Source organism: Heteronotia binoei, chromosome 2 (assembly GCF_032191835.1).
Source record: "Heteronotia binoei isolate CCM8104 ecotype False Entrance Well chromosome 2, APGP_CSIRO_Hbin_v1, whole genome shotgun sequence".
In the NCBI taxonomy this organism is placed as follows: domain Eukaryota; kingdom Metazoa; phylum Chordata; class Lepidosauria; order Squamata; family Gekkonidae; genus Heteronotia; species Heteronotia binoei.
The window spans coordinates 21,706,013-21,725,219 of record NC_083224.1 but is presented as its reverse complement, the minus strand read 5'-3'; positions in this window follow the sequence as shown (position 1 = coordinate 21,725,219).

Genomic DNA, 19,207 nt, shown 5'->3' with positions numbered 1-19,207 from the left:
TAGACAACATTGGCTACACCTTTCAGTTCATTTGTCTGTTACACTCCCCCTCCCCGCACCATTACTGATGCACTTGTGCACACTGACAAAACACTGCAACAAAAGTCATCTGGATGGGATTGTACTCCTGATTGGTTTTGTGTGTGTTTTGTTATGGGGAAAGTGCCCCTGGGCACATGAATACAACACTTCCCAAAGCCATCTTAATGTCACAAATACGATTCTATCAAGATGCTGTCCTGCGATGGGGGAATTCAATGGCAAGTCTTCTGAGTAAGAAAAGTTCTGGCAGGCTGCCTGGGGGATACTGGGTGGCCTAGAAATCTTAGTGGGATAGGGTTGCCAACTCTGGGTTGGGAAATTCCTGGAGATTTAGGAATGGAGCCTGGGGAGGGTGGAGTTTGGGAGAAGGGAGGGACCTCATCAGAGAATGAAGCCAGAAAAGGAGAAGGAGGAGAAGTAGAAGAAGAAGAAGGAGAAGAAAGAGAAGAAGGAGAAGAAGATTTTCGATTTATATCCCGCCCTATACTCTGAATCTCAGAGTCTCAGAGTGGTCACAATCTCCTCTACCTTTCCCCACCCCCCAAAACAAACACTTTGTGAGGTAGGTGGGGCTGAAAGTGCTTTTAAAGCAGCTGCTGTCAAGCATGCATATTTCTAAGTGCCATGATGGTTTCTTAGACAGAGAGATGGCCACTAGTATCCACTGCCCGCCTCCTTTTTACAACGTTTGAGCAAGCAGTAAATCTATCTAACCCAAGGATGTTTACGCCACAGCTTGGCTGTGAGGTGCCTCTCCCCCAGATTCACACAGACAGTTCTTATCAGGTCTGGAAGAAGTGTGAGAAAGGGAGGTGTTTTTAATAGCCTAAATTCCTTAGTAATAAAAGAGATACTATGTAGTAACCTTTGAACCTGTGACTCAAATTGCATCTGTATCCTATCCTTTGAGGTAACCCTATATAGTAATTATGTAACCATATATACGTCATTACTTCCAAGGATTCTGTCCTTGGTAAAGCTTATAGGTTTCTACAATAAAGCATCTTTTGATTTAACAACAAAAGACTAATTATTGAGAAATATTGATGCTTGACAGCTGCCCTTTCAAGGACATCTTCTGTGAAAGCTATGGCTGACCCAAGGCCATCTCAGCAGGTGCAAGTGGAGGAGTGGGGAATCAAACCCGGTTCTCCCAGATAAGAGTCCCGCACTTAATCACTACACCAAACTGGCTCTCAAACTGGAGGAGAAGAAGGAGAAGGAGAAGGAGAGAGATGGGATTTATACCCCGCACTTCACTACCCAAAGGAGTCTCATAGGGGCTTACAATCTCCTTTCCAAAACCAAAAACACACCCTTATTAGCAACCATGCGAATTCCTAACCTAACAGCATTCATAACCAGGCACATTGGGGCAAAAAATTGATTTCTGAGCCAATTGGAATGTGAAGAACTTGTTTGGGAATCTTCCATTTCCCTCCCTCAATTCGCATCACCTCTTTGGATAATTCTCCAAAAATATTTTTGCTCTCCTCCTGAATGGCAAAATGGCTGTCTGAACAATGAAGAGAAAAGAAGTATTGTTGGGTTGCCTGCCAGCGACCTCCTCAAACTGCAAATAAGGCATTGACACCAGTTCCTCCCCCTCCCAAAGTGGGCAGTACCAATTACCTTTAGCCCAATGGGTGGGCAGGCCCAGGAAGATAATGATCTCATTAGAGAAACGTGGGCTGGACAGATGGCAAACAATCTCCTTGTACTGATTATTTAGGAGCAGCCGGGACATGAACCAGTGGGAAGATGATTTCAGCCCTGAGGTTTCAACAACACAGGCAGGAAGAAAAACATCCAAAATGGGAAACGCCAGATGCTACCTTGCTCAGTTCGGTCTCTCTGATGTCTCCCCCCCTCTTAAAGTTGGGAAGGCAACATGATGTTATGTTAGGAGGAATGAAGGATGCTGTTTTGAGGTCCTGTTGGAGACATCTGGAGGCAGTCATTGAAAAGCTGAGGGGATGTGTTCCCTAACTAAAGAGTAGTTAGTCCAATGGTCCCTCTCTACCTGGAGCAAATGAAACCTGGGCTGATTCTGCACTCACCTTTCTTCGGGGCAGGCTTCCATTTCTGGGCAGAGCAAACTGGCAATTTTGCAGCAGTTGCTCCACGCCGGCATCTTGCGCAGGGCAAACCCACGATTTGCCCCGCTGCAGTGTAAACCTGGAAAAACAGATTTACACTGCAGCAGGGCAAATCTCAGGTTTACAATGCGGCAGGGCAAATCACAGGTTTGCCCCGCGCAAAATGCCGGCGCGGAGCAACTGGTGCAAAATCGCCAGTTTGCTCTGCCCAGAAACAGAAGCCTGCCCCGGAGAAAGGTGAGTGCGGAATCAGCCCAGGCTACACATGAATACATAAAGCTGCCTTCTACTGAATCAGACCATTGGTTCATACATAAAGCTGCCTTCTACTGAATCAGACCATTGGTTCATACATAAAGCTGCCTTCTACTGAATCAGACCATTGGTTCATACATAAAGCTGCCTTCTACTGAATCAGTCCATTGGTTCATACATAAAGCTGCCTTCTACTGAATCGGACCATTGGTTCATACATAAAGCTGCCTTCTACTGAATCAGACCATTGGTTCATACATAAAGCTGCCTTCTACTGAATCAGACCATTGGTTCATACATAAAGCTGCCTTCTACTGAATCAGACCATTGGTTCATACATAAAGCTGCCTTCTACTGAATCAGACCATTGGTTCATACATAAAGCTGCCTTCTACTGAATCAGACCATTGGTTCATACATAAAGCTGCCTTCTACTGAATCAGACCATTGGTTCATACATAAAGCTGCCTTCTACTGAATCAGTCCATTGGTTCATACATAAAGCTGCCTTCTACTGAATCGGACCATTGGTTCATACATAAAGCTGCCTTCTACTGAATCAGACCATTGGTTCATACATAAAGCTGCCTTCTACTGAATCAGACCATTGGTTCATACATAAAGCTGTCTTCTACTGAATCAGTCCATTGGTTCATACATAAAGCTGCCTTCTACTGAATCGGACCATTGGTTCATACATAAAGCTGCCTTCTACTGAATCAGACCATTGGTTCATACATAAAGCTGCCTTCTACTGAATCAGACCATTGGTTCATACATAAAGCTGCCTTCTACTGAATCAGTCCATTGGTTCATACATAAAGCTGCCTTCTACTGAATCAGTCCATTGGTTCATACATAAAGCAGCTTCTACTGAATCAGACCATTGGTTCATACATAAAGCTGCCTTCTACTGAATCAGTCCATTGGTTCATACATAAAGCTGCCTTCTACTGAATCAGTCCATTGGTTCATACATAAAGCAGCCTTCTACTGAATCAGACCATTGGTTCATACATAAAGCTGCCTTCTACTGAATCAGTCCATTGGTTCATACATAAAGCTGCCTTCTACTGAATCAGACCATTGGTTCATACATAAAGCTGCCTTCTACTGAATCAGTTCATTAGTTCATACATAAAGCTGCCTTCTACTGAATCAGTCCATTGGTTCATACATAAAGCTGCCTTCTACTGAATCAGTCCATTGGTTCATACATAAAGCTGCCTTCTACTGAATCAGACCATTGGTTCATACATAAAGCTGCCTTCTACTGAATCAGTTCATTAGTTCATACATAAAGCTGCCTTCTACTGAATCAGACCATTGGACCCTGAGTAGACAAGGTCAGCATTGTCTGCTCAAACTGCAGCAGCTTCCCAGGGTCTCACCTAAAGGTCTTTCACATCAGCTACCTCCTGGTCCTTTTAGCCAGAGATGTCAGGGATTGAACCTGGGACCTTCTGCGCACCAAGCAGATGTTCTACTACTGAGCCACAGCCAGCATCCACATCTTGACTGGGAGATGATTATGGGTAGGGAACCTGGTGGATCATGGATATGGATACAGACCCTTACAGATCTCCCAGTATTACAACTTATCTCCAGATGATAGACATCAGTTCCCTTGGAGAAGATGGCTCTTTTGGAGGACGGACTCTATGGCATCACACCACAGCTGAGGTCCCTCCCATCTCCAAATCCCACTCTCCACAGGCTCCACCCCCAAATCTCCAGAAATTTCCCAATCTGGAGTTGACAACCCTATTTGCAATCTTAGCTGGAAGGCCACTGCCCCGTCCTGTGGGTATCTAGAGCTTCACCCTGCCTTGCAGAGCTGGTCCATGCTGTTTCTCAGAAGTTTTGCATTTCTTATGAACATAAGAGAAGCCATGTTGGATCAGGGCAATGGCCCATCCAGTCCAACACTCTGTGTCACACAGTGGCCAAAACCCCCAAGTGCCATCAGGAGGTCCACCAGTGGGGCCTCCCAAGGACCAAGAATACAGAGCATCACTGTCCCAGATAGAGAGTTCCAACGATGAGCCATGGCTGATAGCCACTGATGGACCTCTGCTCCATATGCTTAGCCAATCCCCTCTTGAAGCTGTCTATGCTAGTAGCCTCCACCACCTCCTGTGGCAGTGAATTCCATGTGTTAATCACCCTTTGGGTGAAGAAGTAATTTCTTCTACCCATCATGCCTTCCCTTGGCACATTTTTCATTTGGCTTGCTAAGCCATCTGAGCAAAGTGACAAATAAGGTTGTCCTCATGCAAGCATGGGGTTCTCATATCCATATTCAAGGAAGGTGGAGGGGCAGGGACTGCTGCAAAGAGAAAGATGTCGAAAGGCAAATGACAACTTCATTAAAGCCTCCCCAGCCCCATTCCTCTTGGCAATTAAGAGACTTAAGATTACAAATGATCCCACTGTCTATTTGGTAAGTGCCAGCTCTTACAACAGGACGGGGAGGAAATTAGGAGAGGCAGATACGACCTCCGCTCCCTGGAGATCCAAGCAGATGGATTTTAAATTAGAGAACAGAAACATGTCTCTTTAGACAAGTTTGTTCTCCAAGGAGATCTTCGGTTTCATTTGCACAGCGGTGGAGAGCTAAATTCAGCTTGCGTCCTTGCTTTAGCAGAGGGCAAACACTTCCCAGTTCGCCCGACGGAAGAAATCTGGATGGGGCGGATTGACAAAGGGTTTGTCTCCTTTCCCAGGCATTTTTGGGAGGGGGCTGCCAAAGCTTTGCTCAGGGGCTCAGCAGCACAGAATGTGTGGAGACCTTGCTGAAGTGGCTCAGTGGGAAATGCAAAGTACTTTGCTAACCCTCCCCGCCTCTTCCTCAGTGCTGGATTAAGCCCTGTGGAGGCCCCTAGGCAGTCAAAATCTTGGGGGTCCCCTTGCAAATTATCTCAGAGTTCCCACCCTACTACCTGCTTCATCCATTGCAGCCTGCAGGCATCTTCTCGAAAGCCCCTTTGACAAAGCTGCAGGGGAGAGGCAGAGAGAGGCAAACTTGGTGACAACATCAACAGCAGCCACACCAGGCAAGTCAGGCAAAGAGCAGCTCAGTTGCTAGCTTAGTTGGGAGGGGCTGGAAGCAGGGAGGAAACCGGGGGGAACCAACCGGGGCCCCTAAAGGTGTCGGGGGCTCATAGGCCAGTGCCTACTTGGCCTAATTGTTAATCCAGCCCTGCTTCTCCTCCACCGGGTGCAAGATAAGCAACATATCTTCAGTGGTCCTTGAAACCAAGGGAAAGGATACTAGCCTCCAGGTGGGACCTGGGGATCTCCCCCAGAATTACAGCTCATCTCCAGACTTCAGACATCAGTTTCCCTGGAGATGCTTGGAGGGTGGACTTCTGGCATTGCACCTCACTGAGGTCCCTCTCCCCACCAGGCTTCAATCCCAGCTCTCTAGGACAGGCGTGACCAAACTTGCTTACTGTAAGAACCACATAGAATAAGCATCAGATGTTTGAGAGAAGGAAGGAAGGAAGGAAGGAAGGAAGGAAGGAAGGAAGGAAGGAAGGAAGGAAGGAAGGAGGAAGGGAGGAAGGAAGGAAGGAAGGAAGGAAGGAAGGAAGGAAGGAAGGAAGGAAGGGAGGAAGGAAGGAAGGGAGGGAGGGAGGGAGGGAGGGAGGAAGAAAGGAAGGGAGGAAGGGAGGGAGGGAGGAAGGAAGGAGAGGGAGGGAGGGAGGGAGGAAGGAAGGGAGGAAGGAAGGAAGGAAGGAGGGAGGGAGGAAGAAAGGAAGGGAGGGAGGGAGGAAGGAAGGAAGGAAGGAAGGAAGGAAGGAGAGGGAGGGAGGAAGGAAGGGAGGAAGGAAGGAAGGGAGGAAGAAAGGAAGGGAGGGAGGGAGGGAGGAAGAAGGAAGGGAGGGAGGAAGGAAGGGAAGGAAGGAAGGGAGGAGGGAGGAAGAAAGGAAGGGAGGAAGGAAGGAAGGAAGGAAGGAAGGAAGGAAGGAAGGAAGGAAGGAAGGAAGGAAGGAAGGAAGGAAGGAAGGAAGGCAAATAGATGAGGGAGAGAGAGGTGGAAAGAAAACAACTTTAACTTTAAATGCATTCTCCATGCCACCAGCTGGCTTGGCTTGGAGAAGTGATTTAAGAAGAAGATACTGGATTTATATCCCGCCCTCCACTCTGAAGCTCAGAGTCTCAGAGCAGCTCACGATCTCCTTTATCTTCCGCTCCCACAACAGATACCCTGTGAGGTGGGTGGGGCTGAGAGGACTCTCACAGCAGCTGCCCCTTTCAAGGACAACCTCTGCCAGAGCTATGGCTGACTCAAGGCCTTTCCTGCAGCTGCAAGTGGAGGAGTGGGGAATCAAACCCAGTTCTCCCAAATAAGAGTCCACACACTTAACCACTCATCAAACTAGCTCTCAGAAGACAAATGCCTTCTCCAAGCTGGCCAACGGGGCAGGTGGGGGCTTCAAGAGCCATACAACATGTGTGAAAGAGCCACATGTGGTTCCCAAGCCACAGTTTGGCCACCCCTGCTCTAGGAGTTTACCAACGTGGATCTGTCAACCCTACCCCACCATCGCCTGCTAATGTCAGTGTGGTGGGGGGGACCTGGAAGCCCTACAGAAGTGGTAGGGAGATACTCTTCACCCCTCCATAGAACCCACCCTCCAAAACATCCATTTTCTCCAGGGGAACTGATGTCTGTAGTCTAGAGACGAGCTGTAATTCTGGGGGATGGGAGACCACCATGGAAGTAAAGTATCACTATGCAGAGGCAAGCAATGGCAAACAACCTCTGCTCATCTCCTGCCTTCAAAACCAGAAGGGGTTGTCATAAATCAGCTGCAATGTGATGGACCTCCCATAGCACAATCCTAAAACGAATTATCTGACTCTAAATCCCATGGATTTCAATGGGTTTAGACTGAGAATAACTGCATAGGCTCGTGCTATGAATGACAGGGAAAAAGAAAGGTCCCCTGCGCAAGCACCATGGGGTGATGTTACTTTTGACTTTGGGGTGATGTTACTTTCACAACATTGACTATGGGGTGATGTTACTTTCACAACATTTTCACGGCAGACTTTTTACGGGGTGGTTTGCCATTGCCTTCTCCAGTCTTTTACACTTTCCCCCCAGCAAGCTGGGTACTCATTTTACCGACCTTGGAAGGATGGAAGGCTGAGTCAACCTCGAGCCGGCTACCTGAGAACCCAGCTTCTGCCGGGGATCGAACTCAGGTCGTAAGCAGAGCTTAGGACTGCAGTACTGCAGCGTTAACACTAGTATGAATGACAGAGGCAAGGACAAATGCTGTCAGTTTTTAATGATCCTTGGAGTTTCAACCATTTGTGTTTCTTAGGCCATTTAAACTCCATTGTTATAACTTTTGGGCCCCGTTTTTATATCATGCACCATTGATATGCTGTCCTAGCAAAAAAATAGCATTCCACTGGCAACGGGAAATGTTGGTAGAAGGAAACAAATCAATAGGGAAACGAAATTTCAAAGGCTTGATGCATTCATCCCTGCTAAAGGAAGAGATTAGCAATGCACTCTCTCTCTCTGAAACGTTCTGCTGGCTGCTAGGCAGGGTTGCTCTCAGTGTTCCCTCTAAGCTGAGTGAGCGTGAGCTAGCTCACAGATTTTTAGCCTCCGGCTCACACCTTTTTGTCTTCGCTCAGGAAGGATGACCCCCAGAGCACACTCATTTATGCAGGAGCTCATAACTTTAATGCCAGGAGCTCACAAAGTAGAATTTTCGCTCATAAGACTCTGCGGCTTAAAGGGAACATTGGTAAAGATCAGTTTCCTTGGAAAAAATGGATGCTTTGAAGGGGTGAACTCTACAGCATTAGGTCCCATAGAGGTCCTTGATATGCCCAGGCTCTACTCCCAAACCTCTAGGAGTTTTCCAACCTGGATCCGGCAACTCTGTTTCCCCCCACCCGCCGCCACCCACTGGCCACCCTACTCCTAGGAATCATTTTGCTTTCCTCTAGCTCATGGGGCCTTACCATTTCAGAGCCTATGGGCATCTTTGGAGTTCTGCACAGGGTGGTGGACGCAACCACAAAATGGCTGCCACAGGGGGTGAAGGCAACGTAGGTTTGCCAGCCCCTCACTGGAGGCAGGTGATTCCCTCCCCCCACTGCTAATTAGCTTGAGGGAGAGGCTGCCAATGTGTACCCAAAGTGACATCATCACTCCAGCAATGTCCCAGTGATGGTCTGGAATTTCAGCAAAAACTCTATGGTAGAAGCCATTTTTACCATAGAGTTTTTGCCCAAACACCAAAGCATTGCTGTGCCTAATCTTTAGCATTCCAGTCTCTGGGAGAGTTGATAAAGAATACTGCCGACCAGGGGTGGAATTCTAGCCGGAGCTCCTTTGCATATTAGGCTACACACCCCTCACCCCTGATGTAGCCAATCCCCCAAGAGCTTACAAGGCTCATTTATGTAATTGCTTTGGAGAATTGGCTACATCAGGGGTGTGGGCTAACCATGCAAGTAGAATTCACCCTTGAATAGATCTTGTAGGCTCAGCCTTGTAAAGGACACAACAAAATTTCGGATGGGGGGAGGGGGCAGGTCCTCCCAATTAGTCGAAGTTTAACTTCCAATCTCCTACTCCTGGAAACACCACAGGGCATCCCTCAACCAGCCGGGCAGCTGCTCAGGTTGCATGTGGCTGAGCAGAAGAGATCTTGTGCTCTTTGCCTCCCTCCCCCCTGGATCACGCCCGTAACCCTTTGCCTGGGGAACGTGACTGCAGACAAGTTCTCAGCCTCTCTAATGGGATTTATGATTTACAGTAATAACTCGGTCAGCGCACGAGGAACGGAGATCGCTGCACTGCAGTGGGCGAACACACGAAAGCTCGCCATCAGCACTTTTCGCCTGGATTGACACCCCCCCCCCCACACCCCATCTCCAAAGAAGTAGGCTGCTGAGCAATTGTGCCTGACTCTGGAACAAATATTTATCCAGCCTGCAGATCTGTCAAATATTTCACTCTTTGCGCTGCTCCCTTGAGTGGATCTGCTGTACCCAGGAGGGCCTGTTGGCAGAGCTACCCAGGAGGATGCTCGTCTGGCACTGGGATCACAGAGAGGCCCACCTTGTGCTTCGGCTTGCAGCTCGCAGCTTTGCTGACACCTGGAGCCATTAAGCTCACACCTGCATTGCAACGGGGACTGCGGTCCTCAAATAAAAGTCGAGAGAAGTTAGAGCTGGCTGGAAGATAGGGTCACCAGCTTTGGGTTGGGAAATTCCTGGATATTTTGGGAGAGGAGCCTGGGGAGGGAGTAGTTTTTTTTTGGGGGGGGGACAGGGACCTCAGTGGGGTACAATACCTAATAGTTTAGGGTTTGTAGAATCTTTCGGCTCAAGTGCCGTGTTCTACTGGAGAAAGTTTTCCTTCCAGAAAACACGGCACTTGAGCCCGAAAGATTCTACAAACCCTAATGATGTTACCAGCCGTGAAAACCTGAAACCTTATAGTTTACTCTTGAAAGCCGCCATTTCATAAGAACATAAGAGAAGCCATGTTGGATCAGGCCAATGGCCCATCCAGTCCAACATTCTGTGTCACACAGGGGCCAAAAACCCCAGGTGCCATCAGGAGGTCCATCAGTGGGCCTAGAAGCCCTCCCACTGTGTCCCCCCCCCTAAGAATACAGAGCATCACTTGCCTCAGACAGAGAGTTCCAACAATACACTGTGGCTAATAGCCACTGATTTATCTCTGCTCCATATCTTATTCCAATCCCCTCTTTGAAGCTGTCTATGCTTGTAGCCGCCACCACTTCTTGCGGCAGTGAATTCCATGTGTTAATCACCCTTTGGTTGAAAAAGTGCTTCCTTTAATCCATTCTAACCTGACTGCTCAGCAATTTCATTGAATGTCCACGAGTTCTCATATTGTGAGAAAAGGAGAAAAGTACTTATTTCTCTACTTTCTCCATCCCATGCATAATCTTGTAAACCTCTATCATGTCACCCCGCCGTCGACGTTTCTCCAACGTAAGAGCCCCAAGCGTTTTAACCTTTCTTCAAAGGGAAAGTGTCCTTTAGGGGAAATGATCTCTGTAGTCTGGAGGTAAGTTGAAATTCCAGGTGACCCCTAGGCTTCACCTGGAGGTTGGCAACCATACAATTTTTTCTTTGGGCATCTATATCCCTTCCTGTTGTTTAATTACTTATCAAAGTGCAGTGTGGAGATCAGCTGGCGACCTGAATGCTGTCCAACAGCCAGATGCTCAACTGACCCCCCCCCTTGCCCCGTTTTCCCACTCCTGGGCAGGCGTGCCAATCGAGATTTGTTGCTCCATTTTTAGCAGTGTCCATTAGAGCCGAATGCTCCTTGCCAGGCTCTCCGGACTCGAGCAGCTTTTTAAAGCCATGGGCACAAGCAGTTGTCCTCAGTTTGGTGTAGTGGTTAAGTATGCGGATTTTTATCTGGGAGAACCAGGTTTGGTTCCCCACTTCCTCCGCTTGCAGCTGCTGGAATGGCCTGGGGTCAGCCATAGCTCTCGCAGGAGTTGTCCTTGAAAGGGCAGCTGCTGGGAGAGCCCTCTCAGTTCCACCTACCTCACAGGGTGTCTGTTGTGGGGAAGATAAAAGAGATTGTGAGCCGCTCTGAGACTCTGAGATTCAGAGTGGAGGGCGGGATATAAATCCAATATCATCACCACCATCATTATCATCATCATCTTCTTCTTCTCAATGATAAGCTGATTTCTGGTTTTCTTATTTGATTGTGCCAGCCTGCGCTTTTTGCCATGGCTCTTTCGAGCAGTTCTGGCCAATTCCCTTGTAAAGAAAAGAAATTGGTAGTGTCTGCAAGACAAGACACTGTGACTGTTTTCGTGCACAGCTTACCACGCGGTCACGTTCCTGTTCTCTCCAGATTTCCCACTATTTGCGCCGGAGTTATAGGAAGTGCCGTGACTTTTGTGTAGCAAATGTAAACTGCTAAAACCCAGCTTACGCAAACGTCGCAGCACTTCCTGTGACTCCGGCGCATATAGTGGGAAATCCGACGGGCCCTGCGGAGAGAACAGGAACGTGACCGCGTGGTAAGCTGTGTGCAAAAACGGTATCAGTTCCTGCTGAGCTTCCATAGGTGCAAACCATACAAGCCGAGAGGTTAACCAGTTTAAAATGCATTGCTGAGAAGGTTTCTCTGGGAGTATAGAAGCATTGCTTAAGAGCCAGCGTGGTGTAGTGATTATGAGTGGAAAACTAGCATCTGGAGACCTGTTTGATTTTCCACTCCTCCACATGCAACCAGCAGGGTGACCTTGGGTCAGTCCCAGTTTTCTCAGAGCTCTTCTCTCAAGAGCAGTTCTCTCAGAGCTCTCTCAGCCCCACCTCCCTCACAGGCTGTCTGTTGTGGGGAGAGGAAGAGAAAGGAGATTGTAAGCTGCTCTGAGACTCCTTTGGATAGCGATTGGCTACATCAGGGGTGTGTGGCCTAATATGCAAAGGAGTTCCTGCTACAAAAAAAGCCGTGGCCATATATATCAAGACTAGTTCAAAATTCAAAAGGGGATTGCTTCTTGACCACAGAAATGTTCACAAATACACATGGCAAATAGGGTTGCCAGTCTCCAGGTGGCACCTCTCTCCCTGTTGCAATTCATTTCTAGGTGACTAAGATCAGTTCCCTTGGAGAAAATGGCTGCTTTGGAGGGTAGATTCTATAGCAGGGGTGTCAAACATGGGCCCAGGGGCCAAATCAGGCCCCCGGAGGGCTCCTATCAGGCCCTCGAGCAACCGGCTGTCATCTGCTTCCTTCTCCCTCTCTCTTGCTTCCTTCAGCATAACAGCTTGCTTTGCCAGGCTTGCTTAATCACACAAGAGTTACAGAGCAAAACTTCTGTTTTCTCCATTGGCTGAGGCTCCTCCCTTTGAGAGGAAGGAGGGAGGGATAGCTTGCTTTGCCAGGCTCTCTCAATCTCACATCAGAGCTACTGAGCAAAACCTCTCTTCTATTGGCTGAGGCTCGTCCCCCTCCTGGTCCCCTGGAGAAGGAAAGAAAGAGCCAGAGCTTCCTTTGCCCAGTTCTCTAGATCACAAGGGAAAGATAAAAACAAAGCACCTTCAAGGTCCATGAGTGCTAATGTTTTAAGCATGTTTTATTTTAAGCTTTAAAAAAAATATTTCTCTGTGTTTTTAATAAAATTTATATCTCTGCTACCTGGCATTACATTTTATGACATATATGGCTTGGACAAAGAAGATCTTTTTTATGTCAGATCCGGCCCTCATAACAAATGAGATCGACACCCCTGTTCTATAGCACTGTACCCTACTGAGGTCCTGCTTCTCCAAGTGGACTTTATCATCAAATTGTCCTGTCTATCTTAGTATTTCCAGGGCTTTTTTGGTAGAAAAAGCCCAGCAGGAACTCATTTGCTTATGAGGCCACACCCTCTGACATCACCAGTTTTTCACATGGGGCTTTTTCTAGAAAAAGCCCAGCATGAACTTATTTGCATATTAGGCCACATCCCCTGACACCAAGCCAGCTGGAACTGCGTTCCTGTATGTTCCTGCTCAAAAAAAAAGAGCCCTGATTATTTATATGACGCTTTGCTACCAATCAAAACAGTTCATGGTGGCATACAAAATAAAATCGCCTAACCTGTAGAGCCTTGACCTGGATAGCCCAGGCAAGCTTGATCCCATCACATCCCAGGAGCTAAGTAGGGTCAGGTCTTGTTAGTATTTGGAAAGACCACCAAGGAAGTCCAGGGTCTCTATGCAAAGGCAGGTAATGGCAAAGCGCCTCTGAACATCTCTTGCCTTGAACACTCTCCACAAGTCAGATGTGGATGCGGCTTGGCTCCTGATGTGGATGGCCCAAGTCAGGCTCATCTCAGCAGATCTCATCAGCCAAGCAGGATCAACCCTGATTAGTACTTGGATGGGAGATCACCAAAGAATATCATCCTCATCACTTGAAGGTTGACAACCTTAAGAAGAAGAAGAAGAGGAGGAGGAGGAGGAGGAGGAGGAAGAGGAGATTGGATTTATACCCTGCCCTTTACTACCCAAAGGAGTCTCAGAGCAGTTTACAATCTCCTTTCCCTTCCCCTCCCCACAACAGACACCGTGTAGGTAGGTGGGGCTGAGAGAGCTCTGACAGAAACGGCTCTTGAGAGGAACAGCTCTGTGAGAAATTGTGACTGACTCAAGGTCACATCAGCAGATGCATGTGGAGGAGTGGGAAATCAAACCCGGTTTCCCAGATCAGAGTCTGCACGCTTAAACACTGCACCTAACTGACTCTTAAGGGTCTCAAGTAGGTTACAGCCAGTGTTCCCTCTGAGCTGAGTTAGTGTGAGCTAGCTCACAGATTTTAGCCTCCAGCTCACACATTTTTGTTTTAGCTCAGGAAGGATGGCCCCAGAGCACATTAATTCGTGCAGCAGCTCACAACTTTAATGCCAGTAGCTTACAAAGCAGAATTTTTGCTCACAAGACTCTGCAGCTTAGAGGGAACATTGGTCACAGCATCTTCCCCCTCTTCCCACCCTTGGGCAGCGATCTCCCTTTCTGACAATCAGCCTCTCGGGAAAGCAAGGAGGGGAAAAGAAATACAGCCTTGGCAATTATTAAAAGGGGAACCATAAGAGGATGTTCTACAGATGGGACGGGAACGTGACCGAATATTGAGAAGAGGTCGTCTGCTCCTCTGTTACTTCACAATAAATTATGTCTGGGAGGGGTCGGGTGCCAAACATCAGGATTCTGGGTATCTAGTCATTACTCAAAGAGTGAAAAATTACTTTTTTGGGACAGATGCCATAATCGAACGTTTTACATCCCTGGTGAAGCTTCTTGGCCTCTTCGCTTCTTTACAGTCTGATTGTCATAATGCAACTCTTTCAATAAATGATGGGGCTGAAAAAAAGAAAGAAAACGATATAGATTTGTATTCCAGTCTCTCAGACACTGTGTATTTGGAGAAGGGAAGGGGGAATAATAAAGATTACCCGCCTTTGACAGAAAACGAACCGTCTGAGCTGAATCACTAAACCCATTCGGGAGAAATTCTTGGATTTATGTCAGCAGCATCCCATTTGCCACAGTAGAACCAACAGAAATCCGAAATTTGGAGTGGGGAAGGTCGAACTGGCTAGATAAGAACATAAGAGAAGCCATGCTGGATCAGGCCAATGGCCCAACACTCTGTGTCACACAGTGGCCAAAAAACCCAAGTGCCATCAAGAGGTCCACTAGTGAGGCTAGAAGCCCTCTCCAAGCACAAGAATACAGAGCATCACTGCCCCAGACAGAGAGTTCCAACAATAAGCTGTGGCTAATAGCCACTGATGGACCTCTGCTCCAGATGTTTATCCAATCCCCTCTTGAAGCTGTCTTTGCTTGTAGCCACCCCCACTTCCTGTGACAGTGAATTCCACATGTTAATCACCCTTTGGGTGAAGAAGTACTTCCTTTTATCCATTCTAACCTGACTGCTCAGCGATTTCATTGAATGCCCACGAGTTCTTGTATTGTGAGAAAGGGAGAAAAGTACTTCTTTCTCTACCTTCTCTATCCCATGCATAATCTTGTAAACCTCTATCATGTCACCCCGCAGTCGACATTTCTCCAGGCTAAAGAGCCCCAAGAATAGGTAGGTTCTCTTTTTCTCATTTGTTCCCTTTCTCATGGGACTGTACGGATGCCAACCTCCAGGTGGTTTAAAGCAACCAGAGAGATCACAGGACTGGTAAACAAAGGTCGTTTTCGCACTCACCTTCCGCCGGCGCGACCCCCCTCTTCACCGCGCAGGATCTGCGCGGATTTCGCACTAAACGCTGCGGAGCAGCCAGAAAAGCCGGAAGCTCCCGTCGCAAAAGCCGCACAAATGCCAAACTGCTTTTTGGCGGTTTCAGTTTGAGCGGCTTTTGCGCCGGGAGCTTCCGGCTTTTCTGGCTGCTCCGCAGCGTTTAGTGCGAAATCCGCGCAGATCCTGCGCGGTGAAGAGAGGGGTCGCGCCGGCGGAAGGTGAGTGCGAAAACGACCAAAATTAAAAAAGAGGAGGAGACTGGATTTATACCCTGCCCTTTACTACCCAAAGGAGTCTTAGAGCGGCTTACAATCTCCTTTCCCTTCCCCTCCCCAAAACAGACACCCTATGACAGGGGTGTCTAACTTATTTACTAGGAGGGCCGGATCTGACATAAATGGGACTCTGTGGGGCTGAGGCATGTGTGTCCTTAAATGTAAATGGCAGATAGCAGAGATAAAGACTTTATAGAGGACACAGGCCAACACAATTAAAGATATCATTTTTTTAACTTAAAATACAAACATGCTTAATACTCTTGCAATATTTTGTTTAAAACAGAAAGGGGGGGATAGTGGGGATGGGGAATAGTAGGATTTTGCAATGCCATTTTAAAAATAAAACATCAAGAAAAAGCACAAGGATCACAGCAGAAACTTAAAAAAATAAAATGCTCTCAGCCTGGGAAAACATGAAATGGCAAGGCATTGCAAGTTTCTCTCCCCGCCCCCCCATCCAACCTGGGTCTACTCAGATTAGCAATGGTTCTCCAGTGTAATATCTCCCTTTGGCTGTGGGTTCCCAAGATACAGTACTCACTAGACACTAGTTCTCACTCCATTGAGAACAGACAAAGCTGTCTCAAAGCATCAATGCTTGGTTTGCAATGACACAACTCCAGGAAGCTTCAGCTGGCCATAGGGATTCTGGGAAGTTCCTCTCCATTGAGACACATATAAAGTTGCAAGGAAAACGCAGAGTGGATTTTCTGGTCACCTCTGCTCTGCCCAGAAGCTTGGAAAGAAAATCCATTCCACATTGTCTTTACAGCTTTGCTTTCAGCTTTAGCCTTTGCAAAGAGAAGGCAGAAGGAGCTGGAACATCATCAGTAACCTCGGACTGGGTGAAGACAAGAGGGGGGAGGGGGAAGAAGAGAGCCCCATGGGCCTGATTGGAGCCCCTGGGCGGGCTGGTTTGGCCCGTGGGCTGCATGTTTGATACCCCTGCCCTATGAGGTGGGTGGAGCTGAGAGAGTTCTGATAGAAATTGCTCTTGAGGAACAGCTCTGTGAGAACTTGTGACTGACTCATGGTCACATTAGCAGGTGCATGTAGAGGAGTGGGGAATCAAATCCAGTTCTCCCAGATAAGAGTCCACACACTTAACCATATTTATGAAAAACCATGATATATTTATGAAAAAACAATTCAGTTCTTTCAAGTGTTTGATAATTATTAATACAGTTCTGTGAAGTCACATAGACCTAAATATCACTCAACAGTATTTAACAAGCAAAGTCCAGTAACATGATACTCCTCTATTTTTAATTTAATTTTTCGATTTATACCCCGCCCTATCCCACCAGTGGGCTCTGGGCGGCTTACAACACTTAAAAAACCTAATAAAAACATTAAACAAACCACATCCAAATTAGCCAATATCATAATTACAAAATCTGTAAAATCACAGAATCACAGAATTGGCAAAATATTGCAAAAGACTGTCTGGTCCTCTTTCACTTCAAGTGTCACCCAGTGGGCATAAAGTGCAAAAAGCCAAGAAAATATTCTTTATGTCTGTGTGTCTTTATTACTCCTGTATTCAAGCAGCATAAGGAGTCATGATTCTGCAGACAGGCTAGCTCAAACAGCTGCTTCAGTAGACTTCCTCAGAGCAGAATACATGCAGACTCCACAAAATTTTGCTCAGTTCCTTGGCTGCATGCATAGCTCTCATAGAGCTCTCCATAGAGTTTTTGCCCCAAAACCAGAGACTTGCATGTGATGTTGCTGATGTGATGATGTCACTTCTGGGTGATGTCATCACATTGGGGACGTTGCGTGCGTCAACCTGCCTACCCCTAGAAAGCCCTCCAGATCCCCCACGACCACAATGGTGATGGCGAGGGGACTTGGCAACCCTAAGACGTTTTTTGCAGGGCTCATTTTGTAGTGGGAGCTCCTTTGCATATTAGGCCACACCCCCTTGATGTAGCCAATCATCCAAGAGCTTACAGTAGACCCTGTAATGAGAGCCCTGTAAGCTCTTGGTGGATTGGCTACATTAGGGGGTGTGGCCTAATATGCAGAGGAGCTGCTGCTACAAAACAAGCCCTGATTTTTTGTACCACATCCTTTACCATCTTGGACACACTATTTTTCAAAGGAGGCAGTCAGTTAGCAAGTGGCTATTCCACCATGGTGACCACGTGCTGGGCAGCTGGAGACACAAAGACCTCGCTTCAGAACTTGGAAGGGAAGCTGGGAGTCTTGAGCCTCCTAGAGGGCAATTTCTTACAATGGTCAGGTGTTAGCAGTGGATACCCAAGAGAGAAAGAAAGGCCTCTAGGCATTGGAAACACCTTGGAGGGCAAGGTGGAATATGGCCTGTGGGTCAGAGCTGGCCCATTTTGCTACAGGGCAGGGGTCGTTTTGTAGAAAAATAGGTGGTGGAGCTCATTCAGGGATTGTTATGCAGCTGCACCTACTATTCAATGGACAAGGTAGGTAGGAGGAAGGGGGGCGTCGGAAAGGTTCAGGAGCTGCGGTCCTGTGAGCTCCTGCTGAATTTAAGGCCTGCTACAGGGTATAACTCTGATTTATTTGATACACTGCAAATCACACTGGCTCTCTATTGCAGGGGTGTCAAACATGTGACCCGTGGGCCAAATCAGGCCCCCCCCCAGAAGGCTCCTATCAGGCCTGTGAGCAACTTTTGGCTGTCATCTGCTTCCTTCCCCCCCCCCCCCTCTCTCTCTCTCTTTTTTTGTGTCATAGCTTCTTTTTAAGATTTTTTTAAAAAATCTTTCATTGTGTTTGTCTATGTCCTTTATAAAGTTTATATCTCCTCTCCCTGTCATTACGTTTTATGACATATGGCCTGGCCCAACAAGGTCTCATTTATGTCAGATCTGGCCTCATAATTAATGAGTTTGACACCCCTGCAGTGTATTGGATATCGGTTTGATTTGCTGGTTTCTTGTTGGTAAAGTGAGTCCCCAGCTTGCTGAGGGGAAAGTGTAGATGACTGGGGAAGGCAATGGCAAACCGCCCTGTAAAAAGTCTGTTGTGAAAACGTCGTGATGCGACTGTCACCCCAGAGTCGGAAACGACTGATGCTTGCACAGGGGACTACCTTTACCTTCACCTTCAGGAAGAGACTCCGCTGTGGCCCCTGATAGACCTATCCTGTTTGGATCTGTCTAATCCCCTTTTAAAGCTGTCTATTCCTGTGGCCATCACAATATATGGTTTTGAATTATATGAATTATGGTTTTATATGTTTTATGGAATTGATTGTTTTTATGATATTGTAAGCCGCCCTGAGTCCGCTTGCGGAGAGGGCGGGATATAAATGTAAAGTAATAATAAATAAATAAACAAACAAACAAATAAATAAATAAATAAATAAATATCTGCTAGCATCAATTTCCACATTTTAATCGCTCGCGTTGGAAAAATTTCCATTTGTCCCTCCTGATTGCTCTGGTTGTTTGCCTGCAAAGAGAGGGGTTTTACCCCTCTAGCAATTCATCTAAAGATGCCTCTGAATTTTTGAACCCCACATTTTCAACCTGCACACTTTTGTTGCAGTTCATTGTGTGAATTGGTAAAAAATGGTTGTGTGGATTTGTCCGAAGTGGGCCAATATAAATGATCCTTCCTTTTCATGGTATTTGACAAAGGTAGTTTTGGCCCTTGGAAGCGTCTATCCTGGCTTTTTTTTGTAGCAGGGACTCCTTTGCCTATTAGGCCACACCCCCCTGATGTAGCCAATCCTCCTGGATCTTACAGTTGGCCCTGGAATA